Source organism: Lontra canadensis, unplaced genomic scaffold (assembly GCF_010015895.1).
Source record: "Lontra canadensis isolate GAN:19392208 unplaced genomic scaffold, GSC_riverotter_1.0 scaffold8, whole genome shotgun sequence".
In the NCBI taxonomy this organism is placed as follows: Eukaryota; Metazoa; Chordata; class Mammalia; order Carnivora; family Mustelidae; genus Lontra; species Lontra canadensis.
The window spans coordinates 9,600,572-9,620,247 of NW_022631002.1; positions in this window are offsets into that span (position 1 = coordinate 9,600,572).

Genomic DNA, 19,676 nt, shown 5'->3' on the forward strand with positions numbered 1-19,676 from the left:
AATAGTACTGTGTTCCCTCCTACCACGTGTGCCTGGAATGTATGTGCCACTTCTTCATCCGGTGTTATCTTCTACTTCACTTTCAACTTAAGCACCCATTCCATGTATCCACAGGTTGGGTCTGCATCCTTTATGGCAAAACTCTCATGGCAGTTGTAATGAGCTTTAATACGATCACCTGATAATTAACGTCCGTTTCCTTTTTCCAACTGTGATCTCCCTGTGGGCAAGAGTGATTTCTGCTTTCATCCAGCATGGTTTCCCTGGGGTTTAGCGCATGATTGGTACATAGTAGAAAATGCTCAGAAGAGCCTTTGTTGAGTGAATGAATGAGCCAGTGAATCCACATGCTACTGTGGGAGCCCATAGGAGGGAACCGGCTCATGGAGTTGGAGAGGTCCTGCGTGGAGTTGGAGAGGTGAAGAAGTTTGAGCTAGACCTTGAATGGTAAGCCAGGTTCCTCAGAGAAGATTACAGGCACGTCCAAATACATGGAAAGGGGACAGGTGGAAGGAGAAGGCACTTCTTATTCTGTATGGGCAGATCATTGGTGTGGTTAGCAGTCACTGGAGACTGGGCTGGAAGATTGATTGGAACCAGTTTTTGAGGTGTTTTACATACCATGTTTTAAAATTTAAGTTGTAATTGCAGAGGCATTGGGGGCCACTGAAGTCTTTAAAAAACAACGAACAAACCAGGGAATGGTATGACTGTATTTTAGGATAACGTTGGCACTGAGTGGGTGGTGGATTAGATGGTAGGCTTACTGGAAGTGTGCAGATGGCTTAGAGACTATGGTGCCGACATAAATAAACAAACAGAAAAATAGGAAGAGCCTTAACTGAGGCGGTGGCTATAGGATAGAAGAAGGGCTGGATAGGAAACTGAACAGACAAGGCTGTTTGGTGAATTGAACATGTCATTGTGAACCCAACTGTCCAAGTTGGGGAGTCTATTTCCATTGTCAGATCCAGTGTTTAGGCTGGATTCTATCCTGAAACGAGACTTTGAGTGCCAGTGGGGTTTTTTTGGAGGTCATCCCAGGAAGCTCCCATCAGGAAGGGGGAAAGTAGACTGGGAAGCTAGAGAAGCCAATCCCAGGTGCATGAATAAGCAGGTTAGCACAGGGACAAAGGGGACTCAAACCCACAGAGGACCCTTGTGGAACAAGCCTCAGAGTTGTCCCGCCCAGAAAGCAAGGAAATAGGTATTTACCACTAAATTTTCCATACGATTGGCTAAGGGCTATTCCTAGAAGTGTTAACTCCCTGGCACTTCCAAACTGCCCCATGCACCTGAGCTGAGAGAGGCCCCAGGCAGAGAAATTTGGATGCTTTCACTAGGAAGCCACTGTCTTGTAGAGGGGATGATGAGCTGGAAGGGGATACGGGTTTGCGGCTGACAACATCTACAGTATATGATGTTGTTTTGGGGTATCTAGCGCTCTGGGGTATCTAGTGCTCAGGTATGCTTTATAATGAGATTCTCAGAATAGCTTCCTCTTCTATAGAAGAGGAAGGGGCGCCTGGGTGGCTCAGTGGGTTAAGCCTCTGCCTTCCACTCAGGTCATGATCTCAGGGTCCTGGGATTGAGCCCCACATCGGGCTCTCTGCTGAGCAGGGAGCCTGCTTCCTCCTCTCTCTCTGCCTGCCTCTCTGCCTACTTGTGATCTCTGTCTGTCAAATAAATAAATAAAATCTTTATAGGAGAGGAAACTGAATCTTAGCATCAATGCTCTTAACATCTCATCATGCCTGTTTATTTGAATGGGCCAAGCTGGTTCATCCCCTGAATGATAATACTCCATGGCATTGTTTATGTTCTCTGCTCATTCACTGGCCTCCTAATATCTCTGTCCCACCAAGATTCCTTGCTTTTATCCTGAGGGTTTTCCTTTAGCATCAGTAAAGTAAATTTACTTTGCAGTCAGCACATAGCATATTTAAGAAAAAGCGTTTGCCTTATATGTTAAAGGAAGTATAATTACTCCCTCCAAGGGAATCTTCTGGCTGTTTACAAACCCTGGATTATAATTGGTATGCAGCTGATTGTCACAATAACCAAGAGGAAACACACCGCAGTCTGTGCTTCTCGGGGAGGAAAGCCTTCCTCTGAGTCCTATATACCACTATTTGGATTATTAAGTATTCCCAAACCTGCTCCTCTCTGGTGGAATGTGGCAAGAGCCATGCTGCAAGGCACCCCTCCAAATAAACACAATAAATCTATTTTCAATTTGTAAAATTGCTTTCTTGGGCTTTCACTCACTTTACAGCTTCGGTTGGGAAATAGCTTACATTGTAGGGCGATGTTGAACAGCGGCTGCCTCTGGTGGAACTCAGTATTACAGCTCAGCTTTATGGACCTACCTATGGCCTGAGAACAGCCTTTGAGAGGAGTGTAGATTCAAATTCAGGAATCCCTCAAGGTACTGGCCATCTGAGGGAGTGGCCAATAGAGGTGAGGTCTTTGAATAGGAATATATGGGAAACAATCATAGTGCAGTTTTAGCAGTGGTTTCCTAAATAACTTGGAATGGTTCCGTAACTTTCCTGAGAAATATGTCACCTACGGCAAGCTGTCAATGTCTTCAGCTATATCCTTCAATAATATTTATTTTCTTGGGGCACCTGGGTGGCTCAGTCAGTAAGTGCCAGACTCTTGATCTCAGCTCACGATTTCAGGGTCCTGGGATCAAGCCCCAAGTAGGCTCCACACTGGGCGTAAAGCCTGCTTGGGATCCTCTCTCCCTCTGCCCTTTCCATTCTCTCTCTCTCTCTTTCTCCCTCTTAAGAAAAGTTTTAAAAAATTAATATTTATTTTCTTGTATTTTCCTCAATACAAGTAGGACCATTTATTATACATAACTTATATTATTTAGTCTACAAAATAATCCTGTACCATAGGTACTATTATTCTTACATGGGAGGAAACTTAATATAAACTGAATAACTTTCCCAAGGTCACCAACTTAGTCTGCGGTAGAGATGCGACTTAAGTGGGAGCCATTTGAGTCTAAAATGTGGCTACTTACCCTATGCTATAATGTCTGTAGTTTTATATGCTGTTAGAGTTTCAAAATGCCACTGAATGGGTCAAGAGGAAGGAGACAAATTTAGAAGGTCAATGCTGAAGAAAGGTAGCAGATCCTGGCCATTGAAAACTCTTAGTAAAATCCAAGGGCTCTTATGGAAGGAAGTGGGCCATAATGTCCTATAGTTTGTGTTGGTGTAATTTAAAAGATAATGGAGCATGATTGCCATGGGCACAGAATTATTTTCAGAGAAGCACTGGATAGGTTTGCAGCCTATCCTGAATGGGATAGAGTAAGCTTCCTAATTATATCTCGTAGGACCAGTCACAAGCGACTGAGTCTAGATGTGTCAGAGGAGACAAAAAAGTGAACGGACATTTATTCATCACCTTTTGCGTGCTGGCCTTGGGCTATTGCTAATACTGCAGGTAGAGTTGTGAATGAGACGAACATATTCCTGGTCCTAAAGCGGCTGCATGCGTCCCACAGAGACACATATTGGTTGAGGTTGGGTTCCCCAGGAGCAAACTTTTCTTCATTCATTTCATTCTGAAAGCAAATGACTTATTTGAGTGGTGGTTCCAGGAAATAGGGGTCTGTGGAAATGAGACCAAAAAGAGAAAGACGTCGATAGAAGATGCATTATCCAGCAAGTTATCACTGTCATTGGCTCAGTTAAATTCTGCTGGAGATCTCTAGATCAGGGCGTAAAACACACCTCAAAGGCATCCTGATCAGGAGGCAAGGTAAATGGGGTGCCTACCAACTACTGCAGCCCTTGGTCTAGGGCTCTTGGTGGGGGCTGCTAACCATCTGCCCCTCAAGTCTGCCCCGTGTGGGGGCTGTTCTGGAGTGAGCAGCTAGACTGCTATCCTGAACGCGTGGCCGGTACTTCAGTGTAAGGCCACCGGACCGTGGCGCATGGCATCATGGCACATGGCAGGCAGGAGTCCCAAGAGCGTGTGGGAGGAGCATTGACAGACTGCTACAAATAGTAAACCAAAAATATTAAATAAGTAATGAAATCATTTGCCAGCCTGGTTAGTGCTGTAAAGAAGAGACAGATGGTGCTGCCTACAGGGTCAGAGAAGGCTTCCCTGTGAAAGTGATGATAAAGTAGTAGATTCAGCTACAGACGACAACAACAAAGAAGGGGCTTAGAGAAGAGAGCATGCGTAAGGATGGACCGGAGTCTCTACAAGGTCACCAAGGATCGACGGTCCTTCCCGTTCTGTACTTCAACTCCATGTGGATCAGCCCCCGTTCTCATGGCTCAAGGAACAGTCTTCATGTCCACGTTCCAGGTAGCAGGATTGGGGTAAGTGGGAGGGGGAAAGACCCACATCCTTCTTTTTAAAGGAGACTCCAGGAGTCCTCTGCTTCCATCTACTTCCCTCTTATTGGCCAGAGTCTGGTCACATGGCCACATCCTGTTAAAAAGGAAATGAAGACATACAGTTTTTTTCTTACTTACATGCAATTGTCATAGGTAAAAGTCAGGGCTCTATGACTTATGGGAGAGAGGACAGAGAGCACTGGGAGGTATAGCTGTGCTATTGAGATGCCACTAGAGGAGAATGGAGAACCTGTGGAAGATGGAGGCCAGTCCTTCCCGTGCCTCCCGAGAGCACAACATGGTCCAAGGATGCCAACCCCTGTGACCCAGTGCTGCTCTCTCACCAGCTTCTTTAAGACAGTTTTCCACCCTCTTGGAATTTTCTCATCATAGGAATTCTCCATATGAATTCCTCTTCATAGAAATTGTCATTTTATAATGGAAGTTAACAAGAAAACCCAGTTCTTGTTCCATAACCAAAAGATCCTAATCATAGGACACTGAAAACCATTTTACTTCTGTATGATCATGATCATGTATGAATAGAAATAGAAACATTTCACCCATTCTTATCCTGTTATCCATAGAGAGATGATCTTATCAATTGTTTAGCATCATTTGGTAAACGTGGTTGGCTAAGTAAGGAGAATATACCACCTAGGACTGAGTAAGGAATTTAAATCAAGTAGTTTATGTTTCTGAGCCCTTGTTCATGCCAAAAGATCATTTCTAGGTGCTTTCTTTTACCCCTGCCTCCGAATATTATCTAGGGTTTTCCCCCAGCTCGAGGCTGTTTGATTTCTTGCACCAACCATCACTACGGTGATGCGGTCTGACTCTTTAAACTGTTGCAGAGAGCTGTGTTTTCCCCCAAAGTACTTTGCTGTAGATCACCGTGAATAATGGTAAAGGGATGGGGATGTAAAGTTCAGGTTCAGAAGCAGACAAAGCATTTACTCCTCAGATGGAGTGCAAGAGAAACCAGAAAGGAAGAACATTCCCTCCTCCACCCCATCAGCACCATTTTTCTTATAAGCTGAGAGCATCATACTATAAATCAGAATGAAATAACCCTCCAGCTGACTCAGCCTCTTATTTCCCTGATGTTTTGGGGCTAAGAGTTGATTTCCCTGAGAGTTTTGTTTCCTTTTTTATTTTATTGACCCATATCCGGTTGGTTGCGAATGTGTGAAGTGACAAAATCTCATTGTAAATTGAAAATGCTCAGTATGAGAAAGGCACATTTTGCCTTGCCTGTTCTGAAATTAGAAGACTCCAGCCCTAGGAGAAAAGCTTTCCAGGGGCAGGCATCCTACACTATTCCTTTTAATGTGCATCTCCTTTTTACAAAGTGGGGTGCTTTATCCAAACTAAGGCAAGAAATAATGTCCATTCATCATCCACTCATCCATCCGTGCACCCATTCATCTCTTTATCCATCCATCCATCCACCCATCATCCATCCATCTATCCATCCTTCCACCCATCATCCATCCATCCATCCATCCACCCCTCATCCATCTATCCACCCATCAACCCATTCATCTATTTATCCATCCATCCATCCATCATCCATTTGTCTATTTATCCATGCATCCATCTGTCCATCCATCCATCATCCATCCCTCCAGTCCCTGTATTCCTGCTGTGCAATAAGCAAAGTGGAAGGCACACATAACCTTATTTCCAGAACTTGTTCAGATCCCAGTTTTCCAGTTACTAGCTATGTGGCTTTTAGACTCCAAGAGGTTAAGAGAGTTGCCCAAATTAAATGAGAATGAGGAGCCCTAATTTTCAGGCATGGTGTGAAAAACTGCATGAGATATCGTGCCAAACTCCTCCAAGTATCATTTCCCACACATAGCAGTAGGTGAATGGACAATAGTTCCCTTTCTGCTTCCTTAATGACTAAGGTCTGGTACCATCTTGTGAGGGAGACAGACATGTCAACAATGTGGTCCAATGTCCCCGGGGGGTGGGGGAGGGCAGGGCAATATAGGTAGAGGATAAGTGGTAGAAACTGGGGTTGGACAGACTGTGTTCCAATCTTGGCTTGAACTGTTCCTAGCTATGTAATCATGGGCTAATTCCCTAATCTTTCTGTTCCTTTATTTTCTAATCTGTAAGATGTGGATATTGATCACACTTACTTCACAAATTTGTGTGGGAAATTAAAAGAGGTAACCCAAATGAATGTCTGTGCTTGGAAAAAATCACTCTTTCTTGTGAGTACTTGGTAACTGCTTTTGTCATAGCTCTTAGTATTTCAACAACTGTGTTTAATTTAAAAAGTTTAGAGTTCTAATCCAATCTTTCCCAAAGTACATTCCATAAAACAGTAGTTTCTTGGGAGAGTGACTAGGCCTACGGTACTAGGAGGCTCTGTGGTCAAATTTGCTTGAGACACTCTAGGTCAAGTGCAGCCAAGCAGCTTTCTTTAAGGACATTTAGAGCCTGATAACAGTGTGATCTTTGAATCTCCAAATGGGGACACAGAAGGCAGCTTCACCCAAACTTGGTCCACTTCTACCTCCTTTTCCTTGAAGTCCATAACCAGCATTCCGCAGGGTATCTTTTGGGAGACATTGCTCTAGACAAATCAATGGAACACTATTTCTGAATGTCATCCTTGGAGCTAGACCCTAGAGAGGAACCAAAAGGAGGAGAGGACATGACCTGCCCTCTATGAGCCAAGAGGCTTGCTCAAGAGAAAATAAAACTACAAACGCTTTTGAGAAGACTTCCATAGTAACATGGGGCCCAAGAAGATGGTGAAACCAATCAAGTGTCTGGTGTGGGGCACAAGAGAGAGTGTGGAGAAAGTGACAAACCCAATCCCTCCCGTCCCTGCAAGAACACATGTTCACAGAATGTACACCAGGTCTTCTAGATGTTCAGGAGAAGCCAGAAGTCTGGATTTTTAGATGAAATCTCCCAGATTTTTAAAATTCTAACAAATATCACATAGGATGAGCAAAATGTAGCTGAGCCAAGTTTAGCCCATGTGATACAAGTTTGCAATTCTTGCCCTAAGCCATTGTTCTCAACTGGGGGTGACTTTGCCCGTCTGGCGATATTTGGCAGTGTCTAGAGACAGTTTTGGTTGTCACAGCTGGGGCTGTGGACATCTAATGGGTAGAGGGAAGGGACGCTGCTGACGATCCTGCAATGCACAGGACGACACCCATAACAAATCACCCAGCCCCAAATGCCACAGTGTCAGAACTGAGAGATCCTGCTGGAAGCCACGGTTCCTTAGAGCCTGTGAGCTAGGAGGCCTGTGCTTTCGACTTGCTGCCTGTGTGACTTTGGAAATGTCCTTGTTCCAGGTGGTAAAAGGAGATGCTTGGACTAATTGAGGCTCAAGGGACTTTCCAGCCCAGGGGCTGAGGTCACATCAGTCGTCACTCTTGGCAGTGGCCTGGCACCAGGGCTGTCTCGGCAGAAATGATGTTGATCGGCAATGATAGCTCCTGAGATGACAGCACACACCAGGGCAATGTGTCCAACCCAGGAGCCTGTCCTTTGGAAGTGTTCAGAAGCCTGTTTTCTGCCGCTCTCACACCAGACACTTGAATAAATTTGAAGCTGATTTAAGGAGGCTGCTAAATCATCCTGGGCAGTTTTCTTTTAGTGACAATTTGTATTTTGTTGAGGAGAAAGTCAAAGGACGTGCTTTAATTCAAGATACCCCTGCCTCGCCATCAAAAGAAATGAAATCTTGCCATTTGCGATGACGTGGATGGAACTAGAGGGTATCGTGCTTAGTGAAATAAGTCAGAGAAAGACAACTATCATATGATCTCCCTGATATGAGGAAGTAGAGATGCAACATGGGGGGTTAAGGGGGTAGGAGAAGAATAAATGAAACAAGATGGGATTGGGAGGGAGACAAACCATAAGTGACTCGTAATCTCACAAAACAAACTGAGGGTTGATGGGGGGAGGGGGGTTGGGAGAGGGGGGGTAGGGTTATGGACATTGGGGAGGGTATGTGCTAGGGTGAATTCTGTGAAGTGTGTAAACCTGGTGATTCACAGACCTGTACCCCTGGGGATAAAAATATATGTTTATAAAAAATAAAAATTAAAAAAAAAAAAAAAAAGATACCCCTGCCTTTCCGACTAGGACAGTCTCCCAGGTACCAAACTGGAGTCTTAGCATTGCTTGAACCCCTTCACCCAGCTGGTTATCAGGGACTGAGTTTGTGTGAGTGTATGTGTGTGTTGTTTTGTTTTGTTTTATCTGAAGGATTGAATTCGATCATGCCCACAGTGGAGTTGAGGCAGGCTGCAGGTTGAGGTGGATTGATGCTTTGACCCGGAGAAGCAGTGATGGAGGGGGAACAGGACAGAGGGTAAGTGGAGCTGGTGTGACATTACAGCCAGCATGTTACTGCTAATGTGAACTCTGAGCTCACCCCCACCCCAAGCGATGAGCCACCCACTACTCCGGCTGCCCTCCTGTGGCCTCATTCCTCTCCTCCACCTGCTGTGTGGTTTCCCAAATGGCACAAACTAATCAAGTGTCTGTGATCCTGGCAAGGTACAGGCAGGGATGCTGTTTAGGGATCCTGGGCATGGACCGATTTCCACCCCTCCCCCAATCCTGCAATAGGAAGTTGTTGTGACCTTTGGTGACCTTTGGTGATGCTGAGTTGTGTTCAGAAACAATCAGAAGATCTAGATGTGTGCAACATTTGCATTAACAGCGGTGTATAGATGGTTAGGGCAAGATCTTTTGGAATGGTAACATGAGCTTGAAGATACACCAGCAGTAACAAAGCAAAACCCCATGCTGGGTGCACAGTGTCCTCAGCAGCTATGACCCCTATGAGGAGCTCTGGGGCCCAGAGAAACAAGGCCAAATGTGCTAGTTCTGCCCCTTCTCTGGGCAGTTATCACTCTTCTGGTAATTTCCTGTACCCTTAGCTGACTGGGCTGGAAAATCAGTCTTCCTGCATGATACGTGTGTGTGTGTGAATGCATGCGGTCCCCGCCAGTTCCTCACACAGGTGCAATCCAGGTGAACGTACAATGTTGACGATGTGCACGTGTCTTGGCTAAGCACCCCCCCCCCCCCCCCGCCGCCCAAGCAGACACTGAGGCTAGGCTGTGCATTCAGACAGCTTGTTTGGGAGCAGATCCCAGGATGCAGTAGTAATGGAGTGGGGAGGTAGATGAGAATTGGAAGGAACCAGGAAACGAGTGCACTTTCGAGCAAGTTGTATCTGGGGCCCATCACCCCTGGAGAATGATGGAGGAGAGTGGAAAACCTGCCTTTGAGTTATTCCAAGGGCAGCACTGATGAAGCTGAGGTATTTAGGCAACAAGAATTCCCCCTGTATGATCTGCTGAGGGCTGCTTTTAGGAGCATTAACTTTTCAGAACTTCCTGCTTGCCCTGCTTTCAGGCGACTGGCTCCCACAGCAGAAGCCCTCAGGCAGAGAGCGGCAGGTCCTCACAGCCAGCAGCTTCAGGAGGGCAGAGGGGAGTGCTAAGGGCACTTGGGTTGGGCAGTGCTGGCACCTGCTGTAGCATATTGATTTAAGCTATTATTACCATCCTGCTACTTACATGAACGTAAGCCAACTGTAATATCCTTATGCTTCTAGCTCTTAAAAATGACTCAAAAAGGCAAAACATGCTTACACATTACAATTTTAACAAAAGAACTATAAGTCAAAATTACAGCAATAGCTTGAGGCGATGGGTGGTTGTTTGGTCAAACAAAATCAAGTTTTGTGGTGTAAATATGGCGCTCATCACCAAGGGACAGGTTCTTCTGAACCCAGAGTTCCAGTACTATGCTCTGTTACCTAGGCTTCCCCTGACTTTTCTGCATTCCAGCTACTGCACAAAGTCAGTCCTGCACCTCTGAGGTCATTTGGTTGTCGTGTGACATACTGCATCATTTTTCAGTCAAGGTTCTTTTCTCCATCAAGGTTCTTACTTGAAACTGTCTGATCTGACACAGAAAGGAAGGGAATTAATTGGAGGCATGTTGGGTCACTCACAGGCTCTGTGGGAGGACTGCAGAGTCCAGGCTCTGGAAAGCTGCTAGAACAACAGGAGTTGGGAAGCAGACAGGACCCCAGCTGAAATTACGCCAAGGAAGCTCTGTGGTGAGGACACTGCTCTCACCATTTCTGATAAACAGGGAACCACTTTGTGCCACCACCACCCACAGCAGACTCTGGGTACCACTGCTGTTCCATTACTCTGTTGACCCTAAGACCTCGACATGGCCTCCACTGCTGCAGCCCCCCATCCCCAGAATTAGCTCTCTGCCTCCTTGCTTCAAAGCCCAAGCTGGGTGTGAAATGATCGGTGATACATGAACCACAAGCCTGCATCCGAACAAGGGGGAAGGCTGGCAAAGCAAACATGTTGTACCATCAGGTTCTAGAGCGGGATTCACGCTTTGTCTACCTTCAGGGTTCCAGGTGGGGTATTCCCTAGACATAGGAAGAAGGTTTAGATGCTGGGTCAGAAAAAGTTGACTGATGTCCACTCCAATCTTTCCCTTTTCTTTTTTCTTTAGTATGTCAGAGTTAAAGAGGCAAAGGGAAAGCTTGGCGGGCTGGTGACAATCCACAAAAGTGTCCCCAAAAAGTATTAAAGTGGTCAAATTAAAAAAAAAGTTTTCAAGTTTCCCATATAAGGAAATGGGAAGTGTTCTTGGTACATAAGCACAATATAGTCTTATCATTGCATGCCTGTTAGAACATCTCATTCTGGAAGATGGGGGTCATGTCTTACTTATTTCTTTGTGGACAAAAGTAGGCATGGAATGTGTGCTTAAAGGAGGGAAGAAGGTGACAAGGGAGAGAAAGAGACAGTTTCTGTTAGGTCTTTAGCTCTTGAACACAAACAGATTGGGGCAATGAATCTTTAGGCAGGAGCCAGAAGGGAAGTGCAATTTTTAGAATAGAGCAAAAAAGAATTCCACTTGGTATGGGAAGAGATCTTTTAAAGGGTAGGGAACCTCAGTTGTGGTTTGAAGAAAGGACACATGGGTACAAAATCAAGAAAGACCAAAGCATTTATAAGAAAACCAAATGTCCTACAGAAAAAAAAAAAAAACAAAAACAAAACAAAAAACAGTAGGAGAACAGTCAAAGGTGAGATGGCTTTCCAGTCTGGAAAATAAAGTATTTTCCTGGAAATAAAACATAAAGGAAACCTTCTAATTAAGACTTCTTGAGCAGCAGTTCTCGCTGACTTCAGTCATCATACCAGAGTTTCTTTGGGGGGAAATGAAGCTTTTGTTATTTTTAATAAAAAATTCTAGGGTCCTAGGTAAATTTGCTTTGCCAACTTTTCTATAATTATGTAAAAAATAAAATTATTCCCATAAGAAGAGTATTGGAAACAGATGGGGTGTATAATCTATTCAAGAGTTTTCCATCTGTATTTTTGAGTATTAACTTGGGATTTCATGGAAAGGCATATGCTCGGAAGCGAAAGTCATTTTCAGATAGACATAGTTCAAGCGAGAAGACCGTCAGCATTCATGGAAAAGACCCAAGACACACAATCTGGATAGGACAGTGATTTATTTAAGAATGTTCCAGTTGGTAAGCAAGATGCATCTGAAAAAATAAGCTCAAATAAATACAAATTTGAATGCTGACTTCTTTCCTCTTGCCAGGAAATTTGAAAAGCGTGTAACTACTGTGTCCGTGTGTATCTTTGCTACAGGCCAGTGTGACTCTGGGTTATAGGGCAGAAGATCCATGTGGAGTGTTTTGGGAGGTGAAAAGTGGTACAAACATTTGAGAAGGAAATTTGTGCCTGTGAAACAAAAGCCTCTGGAAGATGTAAATTTTGACTCAGCAATTCCTTTTTAGAAAGATATATTAAGGAAATTAGTAAAGATGTATGCAAATATCTCCACTCTAAGCATTTTTCACTGTGGCGTTAATTATAATACTCTGAATGTGGAAATCTTAACTTCTACAACAGAAGTGAGGATGAGAGATAAAATTAAAACTCATGGGATCTTTGAAAACATTATCAATGGATGAATATGTTAAACAGGTTTAAAAAACACCCACATAAGCAATACCTCCATACATGCTTATGTATTTAATGTTAAGATGATCGGGAAAGATCAAAGAAGGTCTTCATGGTGATTTTCTGTGCTTGATTATTTTATGAATATCCTGGAATTTTTATTCTTTATTCATATCTGTACTTTATAATGTTTCTACAGTTAGCATATACTGCTTTTATACTGAATACTTTTAAATGACTTTGTTTTAAGAAAAGAAGTCTGGCATATATCTTCCCTCCCAGCTCTATTGATGGAAAGAAGTAATTTTTAATTGGTAACTGAATAGCTATGTGGTGTATGATCTTTTTATATATGTCATCTCATTAGCTGACACAATAGCCTATGGGGTAGAAAGTACATTTATCTTAATTTTATTGATGTTTACAAGAAACTGAGATGCACACACTAGAGCGTGGAAAAGCTGGGTTCAACCCAGGTTGACTGGTTCCAAAGCCCGTATTTGTTCATCATACTAGCTGCCACCTGGTCCCAAAGGATCTCCTGAAGGACTGTTTCACTCATGCTTTTCATTTCCCGGAGTTCTGTGCTCAAACTGGCTTTGAGTTCCTTCTCTGGGGTTGGGGGGAAGGCAGGAATTTGGTCTATCGGATTTTAAACACCCCAAAATATTTACCTTGGGGTGGGATTACTTCCCTTCCTTGCCCCTCTCCTGGGACAGAGAGTGTACCAAGTCTAGGCCGATATAGATGGTATTTGGTAAAAGGACACAGGGTGGGGAAAGAGAGAAGGTCCTCTGGGATAACACAGAGGGAACCCCCAGCTGCCTTGAAGATGCTGCACCTGCAGGGTCCAAGATGAAGATGCGTCTTTATTCCCAGGGAGCTCTCCCAGAAAAGGAGGGAAGGAAGGAAGGGAGGAAGGAAGGAAAGAAAGAAAGGGGGACCCCCCAAGGTGGGGAGAAATAAAGGATTAGAGGTACAAGGACAGTGAACGGAAGACATAGAATTTCCAAAGGAAGAAAGTATTTTTCACCCTCTAACTGCAAAACAGGTAGTGCTAAGGCATGACCTCAAATGCTTAGAGTTGGAAGGTCTCATCTCTGTTCACTTGCTGGGAGAATTGGTGCCAAAATGATGACGTAGGGAAGCCACTGGCCCTAGGGTTGGTACGGGCTGGCTGGTCTAACTCAAAGCCCTTCTCTCCTACTGACCCTGAGTGTGTAAGCAACCGACTGACCCTAGGTTGCTTCCCATTGGATTGAACCTCTCCTTCCTGGTCATCCTTGTGGATTGCACTTTATTTTTTGAGTATGTGGAACATTAACATGCTTCCAAAAGTCAAAACTATACGAGAAGGTATACTCAGAGAAGCTCACTCCCTTTTGCATCTCTTCCTTCCTAGGCCTCCTCTCTGAGCCTAGTAGGTAACCAAGTTCCTTGTTTTCTGGCTTATCTTTGTGTTTCCTTTTTTAAAAAAATATTAATGCATATATGTATGTTTTCCTTATGTCTCTACTAACACATTCTGTATATGCCTTTTGGCTCTTCGCTTTTTTTCACTTAACAATCTCTCCTGGAAATCCCTCTATAATCAGTTCATAGAGATCATTCCTCTTTCTCTTTACAGCTGCTCGGTAATCCATTGTTTGTGTGTGCCAAAGTTTATTTTTACCTAGTTTCTAAATCTTAACAACTAATTCAATTTTTAAAATAGAATAAAATACTTCTGCGGGCTATGAGTCTATCATCTCTGGCCAAGGCATATGCAGAGAGTCGAAATGTCTTTTCCCACGGAAAGGAAAGATTCTGGGGTTGGGAGGTTGGGGAGGCAGAAGCACCAGGTCATAGGTGCCTCTCTCACAGGTATGAGAGCCTTTCTTCAGACTGAGGGAGGACTGTGCATCCCGTGAGTGATCGGGACCCCTACTCCACTCCCAGCACAGCGGAGAGGTGGCAGACCCCAGGTACCAGGACCCTCAGCCTCCTCGGCAACGCCTCTACTCTCATCTGTGTTTGGAAGCAACAGGAGCATATCAACGAGGCCCAGGAGCCTCCTGAATGGATGGTCTGCTCTTGTGAAGGCCTCTAGGACCTTCACGCGTTGGAAGGAGATCCACTGTTGTATTTCCTGCCATCCTGGTGGCATCGGTCATCACCACAGGTTCTTTTTCACTCCGTGTATTTACTTGTCTATAGCTGAGATGCAGAAGGCTATTAGGCTAAATTTTATTGGGAAAAACAAATGTGATGTTCTGGCACCCTGTACGTTGGAGCCAACTTCATTCCCCCCTCATGTACACCATCCTCTTTGATTCTTCTAGAACTCCTGCCAGGAAGATGTTACTCCCACTTTATAAATTTCTAATTTATAGGATCCAGAAAGACTAAGTTTCTTGCCCAACACCACACAGCAAATAAGTGGCAAAACTAGAATTTGTACCCCGTGTCTGACTCACAGATCCCCAGACCGTCTTCTTCAAAGAGTCATACTTTGCACAGTCACTGAACCTGCAGTAAGTTCATGGTCACAGCAATCACCGTCTTTCAGAGAGTTTCGTTGCTCTGTTCAAAACTCAGACAGTACAGAGAGGCCCCAAGTATGCCATGCTTTAGAGTCTGTCCAAGAAAATCTGTAAATATCCAGGAGTGATTTTGAATAAGCAGTTGAAGCGGTGATGAATATTTATTTGGCATATTTTATGAATCTCATAATTCAGTTTTACCTCTTGTTTGGAGAGGGGGAAATTCACTCCAAATAGGGGGGAAGCCATGGAAACTCCAAGAGCTATAGGTGAATTAATTAGCTTGCTGTGAAAGTGGTTTTTGCTTTTTCATTACGTCCTTGTTAAAAGCAAAAGAAAACCTCTAACAATGGGCTTAAAGAAGAAGCCGGATGGTGTTTGGAAGGATACCAGGGGCGGATGGGTCCCGAACACAAGAAATCTGGGAGCCAGACTAGCATTTTCTAGGTCTCTGGGGGCCGTGTGGTGCTTTCTCTTTGCTTCTCTCTGAAATTTTGCTGTTCTCCTCCCCCCTTTCTTTGCTTCTCTGCACATATGGTGGAAAATGATTGTTCAGTCCCTCAGCGTTCCTTCCCTCTGCTCCTTTCATGGATAAGACAGGAAGTAAGTGAGAGCGAATGAGTGTGGTAGGAAACCAAGAGTCTTCAGTGAAGAGGGGCTCTCCCTGCATGTTCTAGAAACCACCATTCAGGGGGTGCTAAGCAGGCTCTGCAGGGGAGGGGAGTGCAGAGGGGAGCAGGGCAGGTGAAAGTCTGAAGGCTCCAGGAAGGTTATTGACAAGTCGCCCCTGGTTTCTAGCATGCTTAGAAGAGGCAGATGCAGGCTTTGAACCCAGGTCCCTAATTAAAACCACCCATCTGTGACTATAAAACAGGAATGATTTTGTTTTCCTGGCTCCCTCCTGGATTATTGGGAGCTTCAGATAAGATGCTAATAATTTGGGGTATTAAAGAGTACTCCCTAGAAGTGAAAAGTATTGGTACTACCACACCTACCAAATGCAGATACTACCTACAGACCCTGGATTAGGAGGACACAAGTAAGAAGGAGTTCTGCAAACGCAGGGGTGGATCCTGTCTTTATTAAACTATCGACGTTTCAGTAATTATGCATGTTTGCACACCTTCCGATTTCCAGAAATCATGCATTAGACTCTTCTGACCTTGATTACTTTGTTGGTGTTGATTTAAATTACGCATCCAAGGCCAGTGCCTCACTCCCCTGCCCCAGTCCTGCCCCTGCAGTGATTGACCTTACAGCGCGGTTTCCCAAAGTGTGCGCCACGTGGAAGATAATCTTAGGTGGTACATGGCCGTGACATTAGATAACACTACTCACTTCATGACGACATTTTCCTTTTTCCATACCTTCTGGCGAAGTGAAGGAGAAAGTATCAGGTGGGGTGCTAGGAAATATTTCACACCTCTCCAACTAACCCTGGCTCCCTTTGTTTAAGTATAAGAAATTAGATTTGGAGATGTGCACTCTCCTTTTTCTACCCTGCTCGTGCCCTGAGAGGCTGTTCTCCAAGGAAACCACTGGAAGACTGTCCACAGGTTCACTTGCCCACTAGTTTCTGGATTCTTCTAATAACGGGAAACACTAGGAGGCGACTGGAAGACTGGAGGAGAAGCAAGAGCTTAGATCTTCATTCCCCCAGCTCCTCCCCTGCCACCTTGGTTCTCCTCCAGATGCTGTGCTCTGTGGTGTTCTAACAACCACTTCTCCTTTTTCCCTCCTAAGGCAGCATTGTCAGAAAAGTACAGGATGTTCAGTCAAATTTGTATTTCCAATAAACAACAAATAATCTTGGTACAAGTAGGTACCAAATATTGCATGGGACATCGCATACTAAAAAAGCTATTTGTGGTTTCTTGAAATTCAAATTTAACCTGATATCCTGTGTTTTTATTTGCTAAATCTATCAAGCCTACCCTGGTGGGTCATTGCTCCTGTCACTTGCCAGGTTAATTTCCTTTAACCTTGCTCGGCATCGCTGTTAATAATTTCTCCATTAAATCCTCTTTGGTGTCCCCATTTGAGAGTATCATCTGTTTTCTGGGGAGCCCTGGATACGTACTAGTAAGCATTGATATTCTGCGTAGAATTTTATAACATTGTTTTGTTCCTCATTTTGAGTTGATCTTCTCAAGTGATAAACAGTTTTCCTTCCATGGTAGTGAAATATATTTTCCCTTTAAGATAAGTGTATATAGGTTTGAAAATAATAATAGGGGTACAACGTGGCATTTTTTTTTTTTAAGGCAAAAATCATGGAGAGGATACCCAAGCCAACTGACTTTTTGAAAAATTGAAAAACATGGCATCTGGAGTCAGATCAACTCTAGTTCAAATCCCAGCCCAGGACTGTTGTAAAGATAAAATGAGATAACAAATGCCAAGTAGCCAGCAGAGTGTGGGGGCTCTGCTGACAAGCTGTGTCGTATCTACATATAAAAAAGCATGCATATTGGAGAGGGCACGGATTGCATAGAGCACTGGGTGTGGTGCAAAAACAATGAATACTGTTAAGCTGAAAATAAATTAAAAAAAAAGAAAAAGAACCAAGAAAAAAAAAAAAGCATACACGCGTTGTCTGCGTTGTCTGCTCAGAGAGGTAAAGCAACTCACCCAGAGGTGCACAACAAGTGGAGAACATTTGGGGCTATGGTGCAGGAACCTGGCCTCCTGCCCTGTGTTTTTCCACGGGGCCATGGGCTGGTTGTGTTGTGCGTAGGGGAAATGCTGTGCCAGCTATGGTGCTGCTTCTTGCTTTCAGTCTGTCTGGCAGGAGGGGTCAGTCCTCATGACTTTGGTTTTTTGGAATGCTGGGATGAAGGCCCTTGACTCTGGCGAAATTGATGTTTCAGAGGGAAATGTTGAAGACACACGTTTTCTTTGGGTTTAGTAAACTCCGAGAAGGAAAAGAATGGTCTCATTTATTACTGCCTGCCTGCCTGCCTCCCTGCTGACTGACTGAATGAATGGTTGGATTCAGAGGAATGAGGTACTCACCTGTCAATCTCTGGTCATTGCACCCAGCCCTTACATCTCCTGAGCACATCTCACCAGCTGCAAGTTGAACCTCTGTGGCTTCGTCCGGTTCCTGGAAGATCTGGGCTCAGGAGATTTGGGCCGGATCTCGGTTAACCTGCTCCCGAAGTGGTGTTCTGCTGTTCACAGCTACTAACGTAGAACCTGCTATGGGCAAAGCATATCGTTAGACCCAGAGAGAACCCCTAAGAATGAGCCAGAGGGAATGAGGGTGTCCCTTCTCCCCAGCCACCCACAGGGAGGACAGCTGCTGAGCCACTCCCGCGGCCAGGACAGTGCTATGGACCTCACACAGCCTTTCCCTTCATCCTCACAGCGGTCCAGAGAGGACGAAGCTGAGCCTTCAGCAGCCATGATGTCCTCGTGCATGTCCTGTTACCTCGCCAGTCCTCAGGGCTATGACAGGAAGAAGGTACTGTCATTTCCTCAGTTTACAGGTGCGGGTGCTGAGACTTACAGGTATTAGCATCCTGCCCAAATGTGTGACATGCTATGTGCCACGTGCTGGAAGCAGGATTAAAACCCAGCACCGTGGCCCAGATCCCAGGTTTTATGCCATCAGGGCTGGTGTGGGATGGTATGTAGGATCTGCTTATACGTGGTTAGAGGCAAGTGGGATTTGAACCCACACTCTTTTCTTTATACGGTTATGTTTCGTGAATTTGGTGTTGTTGTGATCTGAGAACTTATATTTTCATTGAACTGAATTCACGTACGTGAAAGTGCTGTGTGACAAGAGAGACAGAGAGACAGAGACAGGACAGGGGAAGGAGAAAAGGGGAAAAGAGAGCAGAGGTTGGTATAGTAAGGTTGAGGCAGCACCAAAGGACATTCAACATTTGGATAAGACAGTGGCAGGAAGCAGATGTCACAGGGGAAGGAACAGTGTGGACAAAGGTGGGGGGTGAGAGGGAAGCACAGGGACACACGAGAAGGACCGTCTAACTCAGTGCTTCCTGAGCACGCCCATCTCAGCCGGCTCTGGGAGCAGGGTTTCTGGTGGGTGTCTGTCGGGGGCCCAATTTTTAAGAGTCTGTAGAGCTGTTCCTTCTGATACTGGGCTCCGGATTTCTCATGCAAGTTCTGCCCCTTGGTTCTCTAGTTTTCATGAGCGAAGGCATTGCTGGAAGAGCTAAGAACAGGCAGAGCATGGGTATCGAATGTTCCTGCCTTTGCTGGGCACGTGGTTGTGGGCATGGGTCTCCGGGGCCCACGCCGATATCCCAATGGTTATAGAAGGGTCAGCTAGGTGGATGATGGCTGCATTACCTTTCTCAGAAGGAAATAAGATTTTGGTTTTGTGGGGTGTTTTTGTTTTTGTTCTTGGCAAAATGCCCTGTTGTGTGAGGCCTTTTTGTTTTTTTTCTTCTTCCTGTCTGAAGCAAGGAACACCAGGACCTTCATATTTGCCTTCTTTGATGAAAAGACAAAGCTGAGGGCTTCGCATTTTTCCATCTTCTTTGCAAAGTGGGCCTTTCAAGAATGGTAAACAAGTAAAGAACTGACATTTGCACAGTTTACAAATGGCTTTAGCACTTTTGATCCATAATAGAACCAGTAGATCCTTTTCCTGGCATCTAGCGAGTAATCGGTCCCCTATCCAGTTAAGTAATCCGAAGCTGGAATTGGTTAGGAGGGGTCAGGGTCAAGAGAGGAGCAAACGCAAAACTTCGGGCACTCAGCTCAGGACATGTTGCGTTGCATGTGTTGTC